This window comes from Mesoplodon bidens, assembly GCF_964165515.1.
Source record: "Mesoplodon bidens genome assembly, chromosome: 2".
NCBI lineage: Eukaryota > Metazoa > Chordata > Mammalia > Artiodactyla > Ziphiidae > Mesoplodon > Mesoplodon bidens.
Genome location: NC_138177.1, coordinates 152544384 through 152569513, shown reverse-complemented (window position 1 = coordinate 152569513; position 25130 = coordinate 152544384).

Genomic DNA, 25130 nt, shown 5'->3' with positions numbered 1-25130 from the left:
CTCTACCTATGTCCATGAGAAAGTTTGGGCTTTAATTTTCTTTTTTTGTAATGTCCTTGTCAAGTATTGGTATAAGAGTTTTTCTTGAGAATGAGCTGAGACATGTTACCTCTTTTTCTATTCTCTGGAGAATTATTTTAAACATCTTTGAAGACTTTACTAGAAAGACCATCTAAGCCTAGAGTCTCTTTGTTTGATTGTTTATCTGTTTGGTGGGAAGGTCTTTAAGAATGAATTCAATTATTTAATGGACATAGCTCCATTCAGATTTTCTATTTCCTCTTGTGTTAGCTTTGTTTTTTTAAGGAATTTGTTTATTTTATCTAAATTGTCAAATATTTTGGCATAAAACTGTCCATAATATCCTTTTATTAATAATCCATTTCATCCTTAAATGTCTAACCATTTTTTCCCAATATCATTTGTTGAATAATAAATCTTACAAAATGATACATATGCTACCTCTATTATATATGAATTTCATTTAATCAGTCATTCAAAAATATGTATTGGCTGAAACTATGATTCAGTCATTATTCCAATACTAGGAATATAGCATTAAACAAGACAACATTCTTGCTTCATGAAGCTTACATTTAGTGAAGAAAACAGACAATAAACAAGATAATGATAAGGGTTCTGAAGAGGAGGAAGGGGAAGAACTGTTTTACATAAAATAGTCAGAGAAGGGTCACCTTGATGAGGTCATATCTGATCAGAGACCTGAATGATGTGAGGGAATGATCCATAAAAAGACCAGAAGGAAGAAGTATAAAGGCCCCACAGCAGAAATGTACTTGGCATGTTCCAGGAAGAGCAAAAAGGCCAGTGAGACTGTAGCAGAGTGAGTGAGAAGCAGAGATGTATTTAGAAACCTAGGCAGGGGACAAATAATGAAGTGACCTACAGACCATGGTAATGATTTGGGATATTCTAAATGTAATGGGAAAACAATGGTTTTGAGCAGGCAAGTAACATGATCTGACATGTTTTGAAAGATCTCTCTAACAAATGTGTGTAGAAGAGACCGTAAGAGGAAGAAATGGAAGTATAGAAGTCAGTTAGGAGCTATTGCAATAATCCAAGCAAAGGATGGTTATGGCTTGGACTATGGTGGGAACCATGGAGGTAAGGAGAAGTAGTCAGATCCAGGCTGTCTTTTGAAGGTGGAGTCAAAAAAGTTTGAAGAGGACTTGCTGATGGCCTAAATGTGGAAGTTACAGGAAAGAGGAGACTCAAAGATAACTCCTAGGTTTTTGGCCTGAGCAAAAAGATGGTGGTGCCATTCTAGGGGCCTTTTCAGGAAGGGAGCAGGTTTGGAGGAGGGGAGGTTGGGAATCAGGACATGTTAAGTTTCAGATCCTCTTAGACACCCAAGTGAGAATGGAAGTGGGCAAGTGAATATATGGGTCTGAATCTCAGAAGAATGATGAAAACCAGAAATACAAACTTGGGAGTCACACAAATAGATACTTAATACTACAGGACAGGATAAATTCATCTAGGAATGAAGCCGAGCCCTGAGATACTCTAGCTTCAGAACTCGGGAAGAGAGGATCCATAGCAAAGAAGACAGAGGAATATCCAGTAAGGTGAAATTCTCGTATGTATATGAGCCTGTTTCTGAATTCTCCACTCTGTACTCCTGATCTTTTTGTCTGTTCTTGTGTCAGTTTTGATTCTTTTAATTCCAATTAACAGACAACCCAACTCAAATCAACTTCAGCAATGAAAGGAAAACCAGGTTTGACTCCAATAATGTCACTTAGATGCAGTTTCTCTCCATTTTTCTGCTATGCTCTCCTCCGTGGGCAACTCATCCTTGGAGGCTAGGGTCCCACAAGCAGGAAAAGAGTTAATGCTGCTGGGCATCACAATCCACAGATGTCCACCACAATTATTGATTATAATTCCTCTGCCAACACCAAAGGGGTTTAATTACTTTACCTATGGATACACTTTTCATAAGTAGTAGGACTTTTATGTTTACATGACTATGATTCTTTAAAAAAAAATTCCAGCTATTCACTCATATTTATTCTGAAAGAATCTATACTTATAATCTGTCTCCTTCTACTCTGGTCATATGGGCCTGTTCCCCCAAAGCACCTTAAATTTTTCTTGCCTACAAAGCACATTTCATCCTCATTCCTCCCCTAGAATACTTTCTCCCTTTCTCTCTTCCTATCCATAAATTTACCCTCCTTCAAAACACAGATCAAATCTTCCCTGCTCCATGATATCCTTCCCAATTATCACATCTAGCAGTGTTATCTCTGTCCTCCTGTATACTTTACAGCATAAATAACGTTTTTTTAAATGGTCCAGATTTGTCAAGTATCTTTTCCTATTTGCCAATCTCCCAATTAGAGTGTAAATTCCTCCAGGAAGAATCCTTGTTTCATATTTCTATATAATCTTCTGAGCAATCTGCCCAACCTTAAACAAATAGTTTCTACGCTGAATATTTTTAAACAATGGGCTGGTTAAGCTACCACCCTATTTTCTCTCTTCTTATTTTCTAAAGAATGAACAGCAGCAGAAGAAAGCAATAAAGGAATAATGTTTGTGGTTTATGATGTGAACTCTGCTCTGTAGGTGAGCTTCATCATTTGGGAATGGTTGTAAGTACTTAGTATATAGTACCCTGGGTGCTGAAGCTTTGGTTTTAGGTACTCTGCAAGGTGCTGGGGTACAGTGATGAATAATATAGACATAGTATCTGTCCTTGTGAAGCTCAAATATTTCTTTTCCAGTGCTGTAATTAATTATTACCTTCTTTTCATAATAGCTTTTAATTAAAATAAGTTCTTAATTTTAATGTCATCAATTTTCTCAATCCTTTCTTAAGTTAAGTTTGCTTTTTGCATCTTATTTAAGAAGTCCTTCCCATGCAGGGATCATGAAGGTATTCTCTTGTATTATCAAAATGTTTATAGTTTTTCCTTTCATGTTTAAGTTTTTAAATCCCTTTGAAATTGATTTTCATGTACTGTATACGATAGTCAGATGATGTTTTTCCATATGCATATCCATGAGTCGCAGTACCCATTTACTGGAAAATTCAATGTTGATCTGTAATGCATGCTTTGCAATACATAAAGAGTCCATAAATGCACAGGTTTGTTTCTGGGCTCCCTATTTTGTTCTGTTGGATTGTTTCGTTATTCTTGAATCAATTTCACTCTGTTGTTATTACTATAGCTTTATTATAAGACTTGATATCCATAGAGCAAGTCCTCTGACCTAGTTCTTCTTTAAAATGTCTTAGCTATGATTGCGGATATTTCTATTGCTCCTTATAGTTCTGTCATCCTTTCCTTTATATACTATGCTATGTTAACAACATATATTTAATATCTCAAACTGATATTTTTCCTGGTAAAAATAACTTTTTACCCCTAGTGATATTTTTAACCATAACATCTGCTTTATCTGATATTGTGCTTATTGTTTTGACAGTATCCCATCCTTTCACTTTCATTCTCTCAACAGTTTTGTTACAGATAAGTCTTTCTTGACTAGCTGTGATGTTATACACTCTGCTTCTATTCTTTCCCTGGTTATTCTAGAAAATACAATATACATTATTAACTTATTAGTCTAAGAATGACTATTAATCTTACTCTCCTTCCAGGTAATACCAGGATGCTAGACTCCTTTCTTAATTTGTATGCCATTGTTGTCTTATTTTCAATTCTCTATATTTTAATGCACAAGATATTAAAATTCTATTTTATATTTCATTTTTCCTACATTTACATTTACCCACATATTTACTTCTTTTTAAAATACTTCATCCCTTACTAGCTCTCAGCTTTTACCACTGGAGTCACTTTCCTTCTGCCTAAAGGAAAAATCAGTGAAGATTTCCTTTAGGGAGGCAAACTCACAAAGTGCTGGCAAACTCTACACTTTCTTTATATAGAAATGTCTTTACATTGCCATTTTCTTGAAAGATATTTTCTCTGTGCATGGAATTCTAGGTTATCAGCTAGTTCACTATCGAAATCATTCCACTGTCTTCTGGCTTCCATTGTTGGTATTGGGAAGTGTGTAAATCACTTTTCAAGGCAATGTGGTTTTTTCTGGATGTTTTCAGAATTTTCTCTTTGCCTTTGGTGCTCTGCTTGTGAATTTTTGGCTTGATATGTTTTACTGATTCTGGAAAAATGTCAGCCATTATCTCCTCAAATAGTTGCTTCTACTCATTCTCCCTTGCCTTTTTGTACTCCAATTAAATGTACATTAGAACTTCTCATTCTATCCTCCATGTCTTCTTTTAAAAATGTATTGAAGTATAGTTGATCTATCCTCCATGTCTTTTAACCTCTCTTCCATTTTTTCTGTATTTTTGTCTCCCTATGCAGCATTTTGGATAATTTCTTATAATGTATCATCCAATTCACTAATCTCTCTTTGATTTTACCTAATATGTTATCTAATGGTAATCCATTAAGTTTTTAAATTTCAGTTTTATATTTTTATTTCTAGAAGTTCTAGTTGGTCTTTTTCAAACCTGCCAAGTCGCTTTTAACTGTTGCCCATTCCCTGAAAAGATTTACAAGCTTGCTTTTATTTCTATGAACATAATAAACATAGTTATTTGTCTCTGATTAAATATATAAAGAATCTGTGAGTCTTTTTTTTTTCTTTCTATCAGTTACATCTGCTAGTTCTCTCATCATGTTTTGTTTCCTCATGTGCTTTGTTCTTTCTGACTGTACTGCTCATTGGCCCTGGAAAATTAGGAAGATGTTTTCCTTTAGGGAAGATTCATCTTTGATTCTGCCAGGTATCAGGGGAGGGGAGGGGGCAGGGAACACCAGCAACCTGGAACTACCTTAAAGCCAATTTTTCCTACATTTACATTTACCCACTTATTTACCCCTTTTTAAAATATTTCATTCCTTGAAGTATTTTACAACCCAAAGACTCTCTTTTTTCCTTGCTGCCAAAAAGACAGAATACTTCCTACATATATGGCAGCTTGCCTATGTGATTCTTTATACAACCCTTCTTCTTTCACAACTTTGAATCAAACTATGCCAGGAGGGTTTCTTCTACCAGCTGTACATCCAGTTTTCACAACAATTGCTGTAAGAAAGGGATATAGCTTTTTCACATCAGGGTGCACTTTTCACCTTAAACAATATGACTTTTCTGGTACTTTCTAAGATCTACTGCTACTGGTGTCTCTTGACATCTCTGTGCTGCCTCCCGTCAGTTCTCCCCACGTGGCTTCTACCTGATCTCATATATTTGGGACAGTCTTAACACACATTTTGAAGTCTACAGATTAAATTTCTCTCCTAATTTTGCTGGAAATGGCGTTTACAAAATTTTCATTATTATTTTTTCACCTTCCTTGTTGTTTCTAAATATTTTCAAGGAAGAGAAGGGGAAATGCCAACTATTGCAATAATGTTTATACACAAAGGTTGAAACCATCTTGACTCCTCTCTCTCATATCCAGTACAAAAATACATCATTAATTCCTGTCAACTCCACCTTCAAAATATATTCAGATCTTGTCCACTTCTCACCACCTCCATCTCTACCCTAGTCCTAGCCACCATTGTATTTTACCTGGACGATTGTATAGCCTCCTAATTAGTTGTCCTGAATACACCTTAGCTGCCTTGCAGTCTATTCCCATACAGCATTTACATTTTTTTTTAATTGAAGTATAATTGATTTACAATGTTATGTTAGTTTCAGGTGTACAGCAAAGTGATTCTGTTATACTGAGAATATATATATATATATATATATATATATATATATATATATATATAGCTCCTTTTTCAGATTCTTTTCTATTATAGGTTATTACAAGATATTGAATATAGTTCCCTGTGCTATACAGTAGGGCCTTGTTGTTTATCTATTTTATATATAGTAGTTTGTATCTGCTAATCCCAGACTCCTAATTTATCCCTCCCCTCACCTCTGTTCCCCTTTGGTAACCATAAGTTTGCTTCCTACGTTTATGAGTCTGTTTCAGTTTTATAAATAAGTTCATTTGTGTCATATTTTAGATTCCACATATAAGTGATAAAATATGGTATTTGTCTTTCTCTTTCTGACTTACTTCACTTAGTATGATAATCTCTAGGTCCATCCATGTTGCTGCAGATGGCATTATTTCATTCTTTTTTATGACTGAGTAATATTCCATTGTATATATGTACCACATCTTCTTTATCCATTCATCTGACAATGGACATTTAGGTTGCTTCCATGTCTTGGCCATTGTAAACAGCAACATTTACATGTTTAAGACATAAGCCAGATCATGCCACCTATGCTCAAAATCTTCCAATGGCTTCCTACCACAGTAGAATAAAATCCAAAGTCTTTAGCATGGCTGTGAGGCTCTAATTCCCTCCCCCTCCCCTTCTCCCATGATTGTTGCATTCTAGCCACCATACTATCCTCCTTGTTGTTCTCCAAACAGGTCAAGCATACTCCCACCTCAGGACCTTTGCACTTGCTAAACTGCTCCACCCCTAGGCTCCCTCATGGCTCACTCCTCACTTCATTCACACCTCTGCTCCAATATCACTATGTCGGGAGATCTTCCTTGAACAACCTCTCTCACACAGCATCACTACCCCACACATCCACTCCATGTCTCCTTACCCAGTTTATTTCTCATCTTGGCACTCATCACCACCTTACATATTTTGTATTTACTTGCTTCTTTGTTTGGCATTGTTTGCTTTCCCCCACCAAGATATAAGCTCTATGAGAACAGGGCCTTTGTCTGTTTTTGTTCACTGATATATCACAAGCATCTAAACGGTGCTTGGCATTATAGTAAGTGCACAATAAATGTCACTGAATGAATGCTGTGGCTACAGAGGAACCCAATTGCAGGAAGTAGAGTGAAAGCAGAGACTGGGCAGCTCCTCCATCTCTGCTGCCACACCGTCTCTCACTACCTGCCTTCCAGCTTCTCTGCTCACTCAGCCACCTCCAACATCACCATTTTCAGCCTGAGTCTACAAGTCCTTCCCACCTGAGGTTCCTCAGCTTGGTGTCTAAATCCCAAATATCAGATTGGTCTGCCTTAGTCCAAGAACCCTTCCAGAGTCCAATTAGCCACTGTTGGGGGATAGACGGTGGGTGGGGTCTGTTCACATGCCAAGTAGAGTCACCCTCTCCAGGCTCTTAACAAATGGGAAAGATGCTGGGGATCTTTAATTCAGATACAGAACAAGCCTCCACTAACACATCCCTGACGTTGGCAGAGAGAACAGGTGTGACTTCTACAAGGGTGCCTCTAACAAATGCCTTCAGAGTCCTGGCAAGTGATATAAATGAGTGAAGAGGGCAGGCTGGTAAAGATGGCAAACTAGGGAGTCTCTGCTACATCCAAAGAGGGGTGGCTACTATAACTAACTACTGCCAAGGAGGAATGTGGACCCGGCGTTGCCAGATCTTCTGATGGTTCAAGAAAAACCAAGAAATTTGGCCATTTGGAAATTGTAGTGTGAAATCTCCCACTTTCAACTAATCCAATTTTTAAAAAATAAAGCACTGTGCAGACCAAATAAAACACATCTGCTAACCAAATTTGGTTCAGGGCTACCCGTGTGCAATTCTGTTTTATACAGTCAGCTCAAAAATAGGACACAGGTAATTTATCACCCTCAAGAGCAATGTTTCCCAGGGGGTTCAATGTGAAGATTTCATTAGCTGGGGGAACCAGAACTCTCGGTCCCCTTGCACAGCACCTGCCTTCATCTTCTCTACCAGTCCCGGTACAAACTCCCACCAATTTTACCCATGAGAGGCAAGGCTTAATGGAAAGAATTAGGGCTTTGGAATCAAACAAACTGGGTTAAAACCCAATGCTACCTCTTAGCTTTCCTTAACTTCTCCAAAACTCAGTGTCCTCATCTGCAACCTGGGAATACTAATTCCTACCTAGAAAGGTTCTAAGGAATGGAATCAATATAAGTAAAGTGCTTGGTGCATAATAGAGGCACAGAGTAGATAACCCTTATTAATAGACTAGGAGTCGCCCTCACCATAGAAAGGCATGATAAAATTTTCCATAATGTAAACGTTTTGAAAGAAAGGTTGCAGGAGGACACGGCTACAACCTGAAAACAAAACCAAGCGCTCCCCACTCTCCACTCTGTGTCTAGACACGGAAGAATCTGGGAAGTGCTCAGATCGACAGCCTACAGGGTTCCTGTACTCCCGGGACAGAGGTTGTGTCTTTGAAGCATTACATGCGGTGTCCTCAACAAAACCACCTTTAGAAAAATTTCCTAGAGCTTTTCAGAATTGTTCTGGCAGGACCAAGCTTCCCTTCTTGGCCTATAAACCCTTGTGCCTCCACAAATTACCCTGACAGCCTCCTCCCACTCCAAGGGCCTCTACTTCCTGTTCCAAACTACTACCGTGTTGAGCAATCCAGTTATGGAAATAGCTCCTGGGTGGCAGACGAACGCCTGTGTTCCGGAGGCTTGTTTAGCTGCTTCTCCCTCCTGCCTGTCAGAAGGGAGGGTGCTGTTATCACTTGCAAGGACTCAAGGAACACTTTATATTTCCTTCTTCTTCCTCTTCCCTCTAGTCTCAATATGCTCCTAATAAGAATTTTTTTTAACATCTAAAGTGGAGTTTTTCAACCTCAACCCTATGAGCATTTCAGTCTGAACAATCCCTTGTTTGGGGGTCCATCCTGTGCATTGTGGGATGTTCAGCAGCTTCCCTGGTCTCTACCCACTGGATGCCGGTAGCAGGTATGCTGTCCCCAGTCGCAACAACGAGAAATGTCTCCAGACATTGCCAAGTGTTCCCTAGGAGGCGAAATCACCCCTGGTTGAAAACCACTAGTCTAAAAGACAGTGGAAAACCAAGGCCAATATTGTCCTGGCAAAAAAAAAATGAGATTATACAGTTTATTTCCACATACACTATTAGACAAAGTATTTCAACGTATAAATTTGTAAATATGAATACAGAACTGAAGAAATGTCGCATCCTAAGCCAGAAATACATAAAGGAACAAGAGAAGAATGAACTTACAATGCTCGCAACTATTTCTTCTGTCTTTGTGGCTTCCTGTGTAAGTCTTATTTGTTTCCTCCAAATTATCCTGTTCTCCAGTCAATGTGATAACCATTTTATGCCAAGCCTTCTCTGAAGTGCCATGCAATCTGCATTGGAAAGAAAAACTCCTAATGCCTCTCTGAGCACTCCCCATGAGGTGTGGTGGCTCTACAGCACACACTCAACAGGTATCACTGGAGAACGGAAGCCCCCAAAGAAGATTTCCCAGTGAAATCAGAAGAAAGCATCGCGTCCTCCTGGTATGGCTTCAAACACCGCCAGATTCCCATCATGGCCAAGAAGCAAAACACAAGGCTAAAAAAGCAGTGTGAGAGGTTACAACACCCAAGGAGAAATCCTATTCTATTTCTTCGTTAGGCAGAGGGAGTTTCCCCTGGTACACTCCCCTCTTGAAAAGAAAGAAAATCTGCTTTCCAGTCTGCACAGGGCTTACACTAGCCACAGCTTATTCAGCTTTGGGGGATATACATACAAAGCTGTCTCTCCTCCCCACGGCACTGGACTTCCCAGCTCCACTCCCAACGCCCCCTGACCCCAGAGAGATGTTGACATGTTCCTCCTCTGATGCTTGTGGACAGGCAGATGCTGGGTGCAGGGGATTCTGTCTTTTGGGGTCCATTACTTCTGCAATCCCAGGCCACCACCTGTCTCAGTCTGGATCCCCTCAATCCTAGATTCTGGCCAAGGCCTCCTAACTTGTCTCCCTGGTTTAGAGTTTCCCCTCTAATCCAGGTTTCACACAGATGTTGATCTTTCAAGAGCACAATCCAGAAGGGCCCAGAATCCTTCTGTGGTTTCTTGTTCCCTATCACTGGATACAATCCCAGCTTCTTCTGTGCACAGATTTGTGAAACACACCCAAATGGCTGGCTCAGGAGGTGTCTGAGCAGGAGCAGGATAAGCACTGAGTGAAACAGGTATGCACACGTGGGGGATTCATCCATTGTATAGATGGTGAAGGGAGAAAGGGGTGGAGGCTGTTAGATGCAGTGACCTTAAAGTTTCCTTTCAACCCTGACTTGCCAGGATGCTGGGAACTCCTGGATCCTCCATTCAGGTCCTGCCATCCAGGTCCTGCCATCATATGACCCCAAGACTCCTGCAAAGTGATGCCAAATGGTCCTCCATGAATGCTCCTGCATTGTCCAGCACATGATTACCCCACTTCCACAGCATGACTTCTTTTCTGCTTATCTTTTATTTTTTTAATTACAAAGGAATGATGCTGGTGGCAACAGAATAAAACAATACTGAAATATTTACGATAAAGTCTCTCGACCACTGCACTCCCATGGTGCAGTGCATGGTGGCCACTAGCAAGCATACATCGTGTGCCCTCCAGTCCTTCTCCATGACACATACACATGCGCATGCACACACACCCCACTCATTTGATACTTGATCTTATACTGTGCCTTAGGGAGGAGGACATTTAATTCTTACATACATTGACTCATCTCTCCAGCTCCCCAGGAGGTTAAGGCTAGTTAGTTCATCTGCTTCAATTGCTATTATTCCACCAATGAGGAAATGGGAGGCAGGGAGATCAGGTACCCTCCTCAAAATCACAGATTAGTTGGTGACAGAGTTAAGGCCAGAATAAGAACTCTTAGCCCAGTGTTTGTTATTACACTGTAAGTGCTCTTCTCCCCACAGTGCAGGGTGTATGCAGGCAGCAGGGAGAAATAAATACGTGCTGGAAAAAAAATAACCTACAGAGGCAGGATAGCACAGTGGTTAAGTACTTGGACTCTGAACTCAGGCTGCCTACGTTAGGATCTAGCTGTCGTTTACTTAACTATGTGACCTGAGTCGATCAACGGGGCCTCAATTTCATTGTCTGAAACTGGGGTAATGATAGTACCTCCCTTATAGGATTGTTGTGAGAATTAGATAAGTTAACATCTATAAGGCACCCAAAACAATGCCTGATACCTATGCTAATAAAATCAGCATCATAGTACTAATATAGTCCCCCAAATACAGTAAATATCATCCTTCTTAAAATTTAAGCTGGCAAATCAAAACTAAATCTTGTTAACTCAGTTCCTTGTTCAAAAAGAAATCAGCATGTGGGGAAAACTCACATGCTATTAGTCCACAAAATATTTAAGTGACACCGTGACTGAAATCATTTCTACAAGTAGGAATGACCTCATAATGACCTCATAGATCAAAAGCATTGTAACACCTACTGCACCAAAGAATAAGAAACCTTAACAGCCTCTAGCAGTAATTATCTAAGTAAAGTAGGCTGCAAAAATGTTGAAGAATTGTTTTTGCCATGATAATATTTCGAGTGAATTGCTGCTTCTATACTAAAAGTACTGGTGTTGCAGAACTGGCATACTAATAGAAAGATTATTATAGAAACACTATTAAAATGAATTAGACATTATTAAAGATTCAACACTACAACAGTGCCTGATTACAAGAGATTTCAAGCTATATTGCTTAATGGGCAGAAAAAAGTGCTAATTAAGCCCACTCTTAGAGGATGTCCCTAGGCAGGTTTGTAAACCACAGGCAGCAAGAGGTCTATGGACTAAATGCAGAACCAGTAACGCCAGCCCAGATGGACACAGTCCTACCAGGAAGATAGGGAGAGAACAGGAAAAGCCAAGGTTTTCTGCACAGGAAGGGTAACCTGGTAAAGCAGACAACTATCCAAACTTATTTGAACCTCAGGGTTTTGGGGTTTTTTTTTGTTTGTTTGTTTTCCTTAACTGCTTTGTCAGCAACACTTCTAATTCCTCCTTTGCTTAAGTGAAGAAACCCAAATAACCCACCATAGATTAGCGACCCTTAATAAACAGGATAAGCAGGGAGAGGCAGAGAAAGCCTTACCATTATCACCAAAGCCTTCTCAGGCAACCAGAAGACACTGAATAGCTCTACCGGCAGCACCTCGGCCAAAAGCATCTCTCACCGCAAACAGCCTAAAGCTCTCAGTGGTTCTCAGAGTTGCTAGACTAAAGGCATTAGCCATGCCTATTTTGCTTTCCCACCTTGTTAATTAACTAATCAGGGATGGCAACGCGCCTCACAAATATAAAGAGTCAGGGAAATGCTAAGTAAATTCGTCTACACGTTCTGTCAATGCTCAATTAGGAAAGGGGGAAGCGCGAGGGGCTGAGCTTTCCCCAGAATGCTGCAAGCTAGGGGCTAGGCTCGCTAACGTACAAGCGGAGAGAGACCCGTGTGCCCTGCAGCAGCCTCCAGCCCAGAGCAGGGCTCTCGGCAGGACTTCTGGAAAGGAAACCTGGACCAGGGCCACCCCGGGGCAAAGGCAACGCTGCTCGCGAGGCGCATCCTCGCAGCTCAGCCTCCATCTCTCCGCATCTCTCAGATGTCAACAAACCCGGACCACAAAGTGAAACTTTCCGGGCCCCCGCTGTCGCGCTGGTTGTCTGCCCTCTGCCTGGGAGCGCGGCACGGGGACAGGTGTGGGGCCGAGGCTCGGGAGGGGCTCCTGCCCCCAGCCCCAGCGATTGTGTAATCGGCCCGAGAGGGGGGTGCTCGGGACCAGCCCCACGCCGGGATGCGGAGGCGCGGCCCGGGGACCCGGCTGCAGGCGCGGGGCCCGGAGGTGTGGGGGGGATGGGGAGGACGGTCGTCCCGCCCCCCGGGACCGCCCCCGGGAGGCAAGGGGAGCCGCGGCGCTGACACAGCCCGGAGGGGGCGCCCGCGCGGCGGACCGCTGCCGAGTAGGGGGACGCGATGGCTCGGCAGCGCGGCCGGCCTTACCTGCGCGCCGGGCCGGCACGGCGGGAGGCGGCTCGGGATGCCGGGGCGACGGACGGCGGTCGGCAGCGCCGGCAGCCACCGGGGCCACGACATGTAAGGAACCGCGGCGGCGGCAGCGGCGGCGGCGGCGGCGGCGGCGGCGGCGGCGGCGGGCGCGGGACTGACAGCCCCAGGCCCCGCCTCCAGGCCCTGGGCCCCGCCCCCTCCGCGGCCGCACGGCTGGCCCCGCCTTCTCCGCCCACCGCTGGGGTCAAGCTCGGTCCACCGGCCCGGAGGGCGGGGCCCCTCGCTTCCGATTGGCCCGGGAGATAACCGCCCCGCCCACTCCCCACCCCCACCCTTGGCGGCGAAGCGGCGCGTGCGCGGTGGCTGCGATGGGCAACGCATAAGTGCTGAGTGCTGGCGTTCTGGGTCCGCTACAGCTGGTATTGGGCATCCTTCCTTATCCGGAACGACTGAGAGCCTTGGGTGACCTGAAGAACCAGGAGTCAGACTCAGACTCCACCGTGAATTGTCTTTATTCACCTGTGAACGAATCTGCGGGAAAAAAAGTCAAACCGGAATGGGCCAGGCTCTAACCACAGGAGACCGCGAAACTAGGAACTGCAACAGAAAACGAACCGCTGGCCCGGACGTATCTGCGACAGGTCTAGGGGTGCTTTATCCACGCGCTGGATTCGCTCCCTGGTCAACAAGTGTGATGGGTGTGCAGAAGGTCCAGTAGTTGTGAAGCGAGGTTAGGGCATTAAGGTTGTGCCGACGGAGGAAGTGAGGGATGTTGAAGAAAGTAGCCTCTCTCCAGCGCTTACTTCCTTCTCCCCACCCCCCACCCCCACCCCTGTATATCTCACCGCTCCCTCTGCGGTTCCCGCCACCCTCAGCCTGTAAATAAGACCAAGACTCTCCCAAAAAGAATCAACTGAGACCCAGCAATTCCACTCCTAAGTATTACACAAGGGAAACATATATCTACACAAAAACTTGTACACAAATGTTGTAGCGTATTCATAATGGCCCAAAATTGGAAATAATCGAATGTCCGTCGTTTGATGAATGGATAAACAAATTATGGTTTATCCATACAATGGAATTTCACTGGGCTATGAAAAGGACTGAAGTACTGATCCACGGTATTATATGGACGAACATTGAAAACTAAGTGAAAGAAGCCAGGCACAAAAGATCATATTGTATATAAGTCCACTTGTATGAAATGTCCAGAACAGGCAAATCTATATAGACAGGAAATAGGTTGGTGGTTGCCAAGGGCTGGGGGAAGGGAGAATGGAAAGTGACGGCTAATGGGCATGGGGTTTCTTCTGGGGTGATGAAAATGTTCTGGAATTAGATAGGAGTGATGATTGCACAACTTTGTGGATATACTAAAAACCACTGAGTAATACATTTTAAAAGAGTGAATTGCATGGTATGTGAATTATATCTCAATTTTTTTTTAATCAAGCTACAATTTTTTAAAACCACACCTAACTCCCTTGAGGCTGTACCCTTTCCAATTACCATGCACTTTCCCAGCCCTTCTCATCCAGGATTCTTGCAAGGGTGGTCTGCATGTATTTACTTCTACTTCCTCATCATATATATATTACTTCCCTAGCATGTGGCTTCTGCCTGCACTAGAGCTCAAAACTGATGTCCCCCTTAATCCTGCGGCTTCCTATGACCCTGAACATTCCTGGTTCTCCCCCTTCTCTCCATTCTTTCTGTCTTTTGACCTTCATTTCCTTGGCAAACTTATTTTAAATATTGATGTTTTCCATGGCTCCTCCCAAAATCCTTCCTAGGTTCTATCAGCCATGTCCATGAGTTCTGTGCTGTGCTTCAAATTCTTACATCCACCTGATGTCCCACAGGTTTCTCAAACTCAGCGTGTCCTAAGCAGTCTGTCACCTTCCCTCCCCCTGCTCTGCCATCTCTCTAATAGTGATGTCTATCACTGCATGCTGGGACCTGGGAGTCATCCTTGATTCTTCCCTTGTTCTTCTTCTAGAGTCAACCACCAATCTTTATTCCATAAATGTCCTTACATCCCACGGTTCTTCTCAATTGCGACTACCGCAGTGCTAGTCCACACTCCATCATCTTTTGCCAATTCCCTTCATCTTTTGTCCCCTTCACATGGAGCTCCCAAACAGCTGGTAAGGTGGATACCCACTGCTTTAGCTGACATAGTGAGCATTCCTCATTCTTATGAGAGCAACGCCCTGATTTTGCTTTAACAACCCACCCTCCCCCGTGAGATATAGGCTTGGTGAGACTGCCAATCAAGATGCCGACTTTACCTGGTTCAGGCTGGGTGTGCCCTCAAGCTGGGACAGTACAACATCCTTCTTCTGGAATTTGAATCCTGCCCAGAGCAAAATAAAAACAGAAGGTGGTTGGACCTGATTTTCCCTCACCAAGGAGACTGCCAGTCAATTCCTGATATTTCTGCTCTTTTCAGAGCCTGGGTGCTGCAGCTTTTCCTTCGGTTTTCTGAATGATCCCATAGCTCTCCAGTGAATTCCTTTTTTGGAAGTTAACCAGGGCTGCCTGCAACCATAGATCCAAACGAATACAGTAATATGTCTAAGACACAAACCATGTCTTTCCCTACTTAAAACTGTTTAGAGGCATCCTATCACCCATAGGATAGACTCCAAGCTTCATGACCCTGCCCCTACCTGCCCCTCCCATGTCTTCTCTCCCCACCCCCTGCCTGGCCCTTCTGAATTACTTGGAGTTTCATGGAAACTCACTGTAAGATTTCATGCCTCAGCGTTCAAGAGTCCCCTCTGGGTAGAATAACCTTCCCTATTTTCCACCAGCTGACTTCAACCATTCTTTAAGGAGTTCTCCTCCTTCAGAAAGCCTTCCCTAGCTCTTCCATGTTGCCAATATTCTGCTTCCTTTGTGTTCTCAAAGCACCCTATTCTTCCAGCTGTTACTGCACTTAATGGTGTAGTATTTTACTTATCCATTTAATTATCTTCCTCTTCCACTAAACTTGGAGTTCCTGGAGGGCTATACCCTTCTCTTTCGTATCCTTAGCGCTTAGCACAGCGCCTGGCACATGGCAGGTGCTCAGAACCCTCCTTTCTTCTTCTTTGCCTCTGTAATTCCTGAGTAGGTGAATAAGACACTGAATAAGTGTCTCTCATTGAGGGACATTAACAAGGATTTTTCCCAGAAAGATAAAAAGCAGAAGTTCAGCCCTAAAGCATCTATACAGTTGCCACCAAACTGAATTCCAGTTCCAAAACATTTTCCAGAAGATGGCTAAAACCTCAGTAAGACTAAAGAACATTTATTTAAATGATATAGTTCTCATCTCTAAAATCTACTCAATTTCTCCTGAAAGCCTTCCTGGCTTAATGAGATGCAAAATTAAGTGGCTCAGAGAACTGTACGCATTACTGTGACTAAATAGCAAGGTGTGTGTGCTTATTTGTAATCATAGTGGAAGAATAAATTGAACATAACAAGCAAATCCATAGCTCCATCTGATGTCTACTGTGAAACATGTACTACCTTAAGAGGGATTGTAGAACCATCCATATGCAGATGCTGAGTGAGAAGAGCTGGGTTCTAGTTTTAACTTGGCCGTGACCAGCTACTTGACCTTGGGTAAGTCGCAGCCCTTGGATGCTTGCAGTCAGACTCCCCAGTATCCATTCCTCCGTTGTCCCACCATCAGAACCACAAAATTTCTTTGGAAAACCACTTTTTCTCCATTCTAATCCATATAGTCTTACTTAACCTGACTGCAAACTCCAGGAGTTGGGCCTGATTGACTTAAAGCAATCATTCTATACCATTTGGTTACAGAAATTAGTTCAAAGGCAGACATGAAACCCAGTCAAGGCAATGAGATTTGAGAAGACATTTTCAAGGGCTTTTGACAAAAAGAAGATTCCTCTCCCTGCTGTAGCTCCTATCAATGATGTAAGGTCTAGAATTAATGCAACCACATGTGACAAGGATAGAGACTAGATTGCCAGACAGTGGATGAATCCTGAGAAAGGCTTAATGGGAAAATGGAAAATAAACAGAACCTCAGTTACATTGTTGAGCAGTGAGCAGCTAGATCAAGCCACACCTGAAGCTGTTACCCATACTTTCCAGTTATATGAGCCAATAAATCCCTTACATTGTTGGAGTTTAGTTTTCTGTCTATAACATAAATTGCCCTAACAATAACACTTAACAATCTCTGTGGGCCTTCATTTTCTCATAAATAAAATAAAGGTAATATGAATAATCTCTAGGAATTCTTCCAGCTCTCACATCCTGTGAGTCTCCAAAGGGTTAATGTACTTATAAAGATGTAAGCACATTATGATTTACTAGTAAACACTAAAGAAAATAAGACTCTCTAATTTAACCCAACCAAAGAGACTAGAAATGCAAACAAAAATCCTTAATCTTTAGCCTATACCAGGGCCTACCCTGATCTCCACCCTCTCCCCCTATACTTCAGCCACTTGTTCCTACGCTCCGAGAATAGTTATTGGGGGAGGGGAAGGCTAATAGTTATTAGCTTCTGGGAAGGAAGCACATAGGTTGCCCTGCTTTAGAAGATCTATGATTCTTGGTGGTGCCCATGGCCTTAGACCCCCTGTTCAGATTCTGACCTCTTCTACCTGAACTCCTTGACCTGAGCCTTCCCCTGTGCCTTCTCTCTCTCCCCGGATCTGACCTCTGAGTCATATGTTTAACCTGCCAGCCTTCCCTCATATCTGCGTTCGCGGTACTGACCACCTTCAATCAGCTGGAAGTGCTGATATATTAGCCAGCAACTCCAGAGCACAGGTTCGTTTATCTGTAGCAACAGGACCTAGAGGAAGGAGACCGGGATGGTTACTTAATTGAGGAAAGTCACTTAATAAAAGAGATTAAGCACCTTAGAAGCCTGAAGGGTTGAGCAAATTGTTTGATATACTGCACTAGCAATTATGTGTGAAAGGTTTCACATACAGGATATGTAGCTCTTATAAAATAATGTATTTGGACATGCAATTGTAATCAACATCCTGATTCAAAAAGGCATTTCTGGGTCCCTGTTAGGTATTGCATTGGGACACTGGGGCCATACCTGAAGGCACTGGGAACCCCGGGAAGAAGCGATGTGGAAAGAATCCGTGTTGCTTTCCTAGAAATGGAAATTAAGAGCATGCTGTTAATTAAGTTTGTTCTTTGTTCTGCTTTGCAAGATTCATGGAAAAAGACAGATCTCCAGCACAGTTTTGATTGATCCATTTAACATTTTATGACCAAATCACCTTTACATACAGAGATGGCTAAGATAATGTTCCTATCCTTCAGGAGCTGGGGCAGGAAATGGACATTGGATCAGGCAGGTTGCAGCACTGGCTGATCTGAACAGAAAACCCACAAGAGAGTCCAGATGACACAGTTTATAGGGATCAGCCTCCCGGGGGAAGAATAAAGCAGAGAGGGCAGAGAATGGATATAGAGCATAAACATAGACTAATCAGTTCACTTCACCCCATTTACCATCCAGCTCCCATTACTGCCTTTCATTTTAGTAATGAAAATCTTATCCCAAATACAAGGAGACAGAAGTGTCATCAGCCATCGTATCATTCTTGGGATGTCATCTAAAGTGTACTCCCACCTGCAATCTAAATTTTGAGGTTAGCTACCACCAGTATTCTTCATGTAAAGAATAGGGAAAGGGGAGGGGGAAAGAATCAATTAGCATAAAATTAGTATGACTGTTATAGTCACCACTTCTGTAGCCTGTCCCGAGGCGAGAGCTCATAATCGTGGCTTCCTTCTTTGGTTATCCATTCTGTGTTCACCTTACCCTCTACCAGCTGGTGGGAAGACTCAAACCTTCGTCTCAAGGTAACTGAGCCCTTACTAGTCCTCTCTGTATTGGGTTACCAGTTTTCCAATGAACTTTATTATTGGAGTGGAAATTCTAAGTGGCCCCATGAACCCCTTGGGTTCCAAGCAGAGTCTTCTCAGCCCAGTGCACAGCAGACACCCAATTTCTCCCTTGATAGCCAGGAAAGTGATCTGCTTCTCTTCTTGTTGATTTAGTGGCATGAGGAGTCCCCAAGTGGCCAGGGACAAGCTCAGCTTCCAATTCATCAGAACCATGACTGCATTCCTTAGTGGGAACATACCTCTCTTAGAACCAACACCCCAAACCTGTCAAACCCAAGATCATGGAGAAAGAAACAAAAGTTCTGTTAAAGCAAGTGTTCATTGTAATTGTTAGAAGGGCCACTCTTAACTCTTCCCTTTGGTTCCTAGCCCATGTGTTGTTGCCATGGAGACAACACCAGCTATCGACTGCTGGTTTAAAGCATACACTGCATCCTACAGGTAAGCTCAAGCCTTGCATAGCATCACATCACAGCTGGCCTACTGGCCCTTCACTTACAGACATCTTCATTACAGTAGCCCTGTGTTGAAATAGACAGAGATGCTGTCAGTCTTTTTTCCTGGATGACAGTATAGAGCAGAGCTGTCCACAGATTTCAGAATTGCTATGTATGAGAGAAATGTGTGCCTATATTCTTGAAGCCATTCTCTTTGGGGGTCACTTTGGCTCTAAGTAAGATAGCAATCATGGCTGTTAGCACAGCCCCAACTTGTGCTCTTTCTAGCTAGGTTACAGGGAGGGGCATGGGGTGGAGAGTATAGAAAGAGGAGAGCCTCTGGCAGTATAACCCGCGTTCAAATACAGCTGCTGGCTGTACATTCCCCACTGGGCAACCCTCAGCCTCAGAAAACCACCCCTGTACTTGAATTCCAGGCACTGCTCTTGCTCAGGTGTTTTCCCTCAATGGCAGAGGGAAGAGTGGGGGAAAGAAGGGACACTCAGAGGCACGTAGGACTGCTTGAACCTGCTCTGAATCACTCCCTGCCTCATCGGTCCATTGCTGCCCTGACACACCTGTCCACCCTCAGCCAGCACTACTAGGGCCCTGCTGCTTCTCGGTCTTGAAGAGATGAAGATGTGGGCAGTGACCTGCCCAGGGAGAGAGAAATAATTCAACTCAACTAAAGGCTTCCCTCTAGCCTAACCCCCCTAGGCTTCTACCCAGCACTCCTCTGCTCTGTGTGGTTGTTAATCATACAGAGACACCAACTACATTCTGTCTCCCTAGGGGATTCTCACCGTCTTTCTGATGGTTTCTCAGATCCATCGACTTCCCTCTCCCATCTGTGTTGTCAGGGAAAAGTTGAATGACCAGTGCTGGTTCCCTGTCCTGTGCTGAGATGAGGTTTCTGAGGTCGTGGGGAGACAGGTCAGAAGAACCTGTTGCAGAAGGAGGTGGAGTATGAATAGGAAGGTGGTTACATAGTATATGATCTCATTTATATGAAATTTCCAAAATAGGTCAGTCTATGGAGAAAGAATGCTGATTAATGGTTTCTAGGGGCTCAGGGGAGGCAGGAATGGGGAGTGACTGTTTAATGGGTAGGCGGTTTCCTTTTGGGGTGATGAAAATATTCTGGAACTGGACAGCAGTGATAGTTGCACAACATTGTGAGTGTCATAAATGGTGCTAAGCTGTATACTTTTGGCTAAAGTGGTGAATTTCGTGTTATGTGAATTTTATCACAATAAAAATAATAGGCAGTTGGACTTTATTCTGATTGGACAGAGAAGATACTCAAGAGTTCCAGGGTGAATCTGGTGGAGACTGAAGTAAACAGAGCTGTAAGAGATTTATTTGACCTTGGAGTCCGTCTTGGAGCGTCTGTTCCCTTGAGCACGGGGACTGATGGGGAGGAAGGAGAGCGGGGGAGAGAGCAGGGTGAGCAGAGGATGCTAACTCCAGGAAGGGGAGGAGAGCAGGTGTCTGGGCCAGGCACCTTTTCTGGATTCTCCTGATGTCATGGATTTTCTGGGGGGTTTTGTTCGTTTAGTCTGTTTCTGAGTACTTGGCATTCTATCACCTCCTTATCTGGGGAGAATTTAAAGCCAGGGGTGGGGCATGGGCGGGTGGAATACTCCTTTGTAAATCTTGACTATAGGCAGGGACCTTCCTCCCAATCCACAATCTGAGAAGGCCAGAGACTTTCCCTCTAAGCCCCGCACCACCACCTGCTAACTTGCTTAGCTGATGGGATATTTCTTCTAGGACTTCAAATCATGGAGAGTGATGCAATGACACAAAAGCAGGTGAGAGACCACTCACAGCAGCCAATCCCAAGGATGAGTGTTCACCGGTGGCAGCAGTGGACCGAGTGTGGGGCTTTGGCATTGAGGGTCCAGGGGCAGCTGTACCTGGCAGCATCTCCATCACACTGACCTTGAGGGTGGCCTTGGCTGTGGTAGCCATGGCCTGGCCTCTTGTTCTGGTTATCTTCTGAGCCTGGTTTGCCAGCCTCCCTTCAATTCTCAAGCCACCTGACATCCTTCCAATAAATCCCTTGACTGCTCAAGTTAGCCAGAATTTGTTTCCGTTACTTGTAACTAGGAACCCTGGTATGTGGATGTGGCCTTACGGCCTCCTTTCCAAACAGAGAACGTGGTGCATTCCAATTAAATGCAGACGGCTTCTTGCAAAACTGAAGTGCTCTCTGTACCTTAATTCTTGAGTGTGTGCCTGTGTGTGTGTGTATTGCATTTTAAACGTTACAGATGAGAAAACAAAATGCATTTCCAGGCACTGACTTATTGCAACTATGGTGAAGGGCAGAAAGCGCACTGATCTAGCAATTAGAAGACCAAGCCACGCTAGTAGTGCCTCCCCGGGCAAGTCAGTTTCCTCTTTATATGGTTGACGTGATCTATGAGACCTTCTCCAGTACTTAAGATTCTGTGACTCAGGAAGTGCAAAGGAAATAATTTATATTAGCACCGTGCCTGAGAAAACAAAGTATTCTCTCTCACAAAGAGGCTCTGTCTGAGTCAATGTCATACAATGAAGACAACCTCAGTTGTCAGTCTTTACTTCATCTATTAAATGATGCACAGCCTTGTAGACAAGCAACAGAAGTTAACAACAGCCTCATCTCCCCGTGGGGGTTGCTGTCTGCAGTAACCATACTACTGAGAGTCCACATTTGGAGGCCTCATTTAATCTCTACAACAACCCCATGAAGGAAGTGCTATTATTATCCCCATTTTACTGATGAAGAAGCAGAGGCACAGAGAGGTTAGGTAATTTGCCCAAGGGCCACACAGCTAGTAGGTGACAGAGCCAGGACTCAAACTCAAACTTTCTGGCTCCAGAATCCAACTGCCTTATGTGTATGTGCATGTGTGTGTGTGTGTGTGTGTGTGTGCTAAAATTCACATAACATAAAATGCACTATTTTAACCATTTTAAGGTATACAATTCAGTGGCATTTAGTACACTAACAGAATCCGTGCTTTAAACAATACACTATATTGCCAAAACTATATATATCATATTACTCAGCCATAAAAAAGAATAAAATAATACCATTTGCAGCAACATGGCTGGACCTAGGGATTATTATATTAAGTGAAATAAGTCAGACAGAGAAAGACAAATATCATATGACATCACTTATATGTGGAATCTAAAAACATGATACAAATGAACTTATTTACAGAACAGAAATAGACCCACATACATTGAAAACAAAATTATGGTTATCAAAGGGGAAAGGGGGGAGGGGTAAATTAGGAGCTTGGGGTTAACAGATACACACTACTGTATACAAAATAGGTAAACAACAAGGACCTACTGTATAGCACAAGGAACTATACTCAACATCTTGTAATAAACTATAATGGAAAAGAATCTGAGAAATATATACATGTATGTATAACTGAATCACTTTGCTGTACACTTGAAACTAACACAACATTGTCACTTAACTGTATTTCAATTAAAAAATTATATATGTCATCAAATAAACCCAATTTACCATCAATTTTACAGACTGAGAGATCGTGAGATGAAGCAGTCATTTCTTTCATCCACGTCCTTGAATTCGATGGGTAGCGATGTAATTTCCCAATGATGATTATAGAGTTGTGGTATGATTCATGGTATTAGGTAGCTTCTACTTCTAATCCACTCTTTGCCTCCACAAAGGCTGCATCTAATCTTTTTTTTAACATTTTTATTGGAGTATAATTGCTTTACAATGGTGTGTTAGTTTCTGATTTATAACAAAGTGAATCAGTTATACATATACATATATCCCCATATCTCTTCCCTCTTGTGTCTCCCTCCTTCCCACCCTCCCTATCCCACCCTTCTAGCTGGTCACAAAGCACAGAGCTGATCTCCCTGTGCTATGCGATTGCTTCCCACTAGCTATCTATTTTACGTTTGGTAGTGTTTATATGTCCATATATACACTACCACTCTCTCACTTCGTCCCAGCTTACCCTTCCCCACCTCCCGTGTCCTCAAGTCCATTCTCTAGTAGGTCTGCGTCTTTATTCCCGTCTTGCCCCTAGGTTCTTCATGACCATTTTTTTCTTTTTTTTTTTTTTAGATTCCATATATATGTGTTAGCATATGGTATTTGTTTTTCTCTTTCTGACTTACTTCACTCTGTATGACAGACTCTAGGTCATCCACCTCACTACAGATAACTCAATTTCATTTCTTTTTATGCTGCATCTAATCTTAATCAACCTCACAAGATGAGTTTCCATCACACTTTAACACTTCAGTAGAGGATCTAGCAAGGGAACTCCACACTTCCTCCCAGGGCTGGTCCCACCTTTTACTGACATTCCAACTCCAGAAAGTCCTGACCTACATCCTCTTTCACACATGGAAGCTTTCAACTTTAATGCTGACTTTGGGGACAGAGGGGGAGGTGTTGAAAAAACATGGTCAGCGTTCCCTCTGTGGTGATCCTTCATGTTGACTGACTGTCTGAACCGCCAAGACACGACTGTGGCTTTGGGCAAATTATCAGTACTTCTGAGGAGTCTCCCTTGTGACATTCATTTACTCAACAGCTATTGGTGGCACCTGTTTTGTGGCAGGCGCTGGGCTGGGCCCTGGAAGCAGAGAGGGTTGGAGGGGTCATGGGGTGGGTATGAGAACCAGTGGTTCTCAGCCTTGTTAGACCACAAGTCATCTAATGGAGCTTCTCAAAATACAATGTTCACTCCCACTGGATTCTGATATCCATGTGGAGGCTGGAGTGGTAGGTGGATGTGAGGGACACGTGCTTCAAAAAATCTGTTACATAAAAGGTACCAACTTCCAGTTACAAGATAAATAAGTACTAGGGATATGATGTACAACATGATAAATATAACTAACACTGATGAATGTTACATATGAAAGCTGTTAAGAACGTCAATCCTGAATTCTCATCCCAAGGAAAAATTTTTTTTCTATTTCATTAATTTTGTATCTCTATGAGAGGATGGCTGTTCACTAAACTTATTGTGATAATCATTTCATGATGTATGCAAGTCAAATCAATATGCTGTACATCTTAAACTTATACAGTGCTGTATGTCAATATTATCTCAATAAAACTGAAAGAAAAAATTTTTAATTTTGAAAAATCTCTCCTAGATATATCTCATCTCCCTTATCCTGCCCCACCCCCCAGCCTTCCACCACTGCCCAACGCCTCACCCCAAGTGCATTTATTCTTTCAGAACCATTGGAATTGGCAATTTCTGAAACTACTTTGAGCTCAGAGTAAAATTCTGTGGTTCGTTCATTAATATACTTCTCAATTCAGCATTTATTGAGTACCTACTCTGTACCAAGCACTGAAGATACAGGTAAATCAGACCTAGGTAGACACCATCCCTAACTCCGAGAAGCTCTCCATCTGGTTGGGACAGACAGACAAGCAAACCAAGAATATCTACAAAACATGAGGATCTTGGGACACAGGGGGGCATTTTATGAACTGAATGCCCCTCTGTTGACAGCTCAACTTTCTCTTCTCCAAAACAAATGATTCCTTTGTCTTCTTTTCAAAGTTCCTATTTCCTGATGATCAAAAGCAACCACATAAGAAACATCTGACAAGTTCTAACCCTAATACATCTACCTTCCTTCTGGTTTCAGATGCAAAGCACATTCTCCACAGCACCTCACACCACATGAAAATCCAGCCTGCTAACACTCCTCTACCCAAAGACTATTTTAATGAGGAGCTCAGTTCAGGCGTCAGCTATAGAACATTAATATTCATGGTTAGTATTTGTAAAAACCTTTATTTCAATCTTTTGTTTCTGTTGAAGGGGGAAGTCTTAAAGTGGCCAGAAATTCCCAATTCCTGTAAATTCTCTCTAGGCCTCTATTTTCAGAGTATTTTCTTTTGGGCTCCCATTATTTCATCAG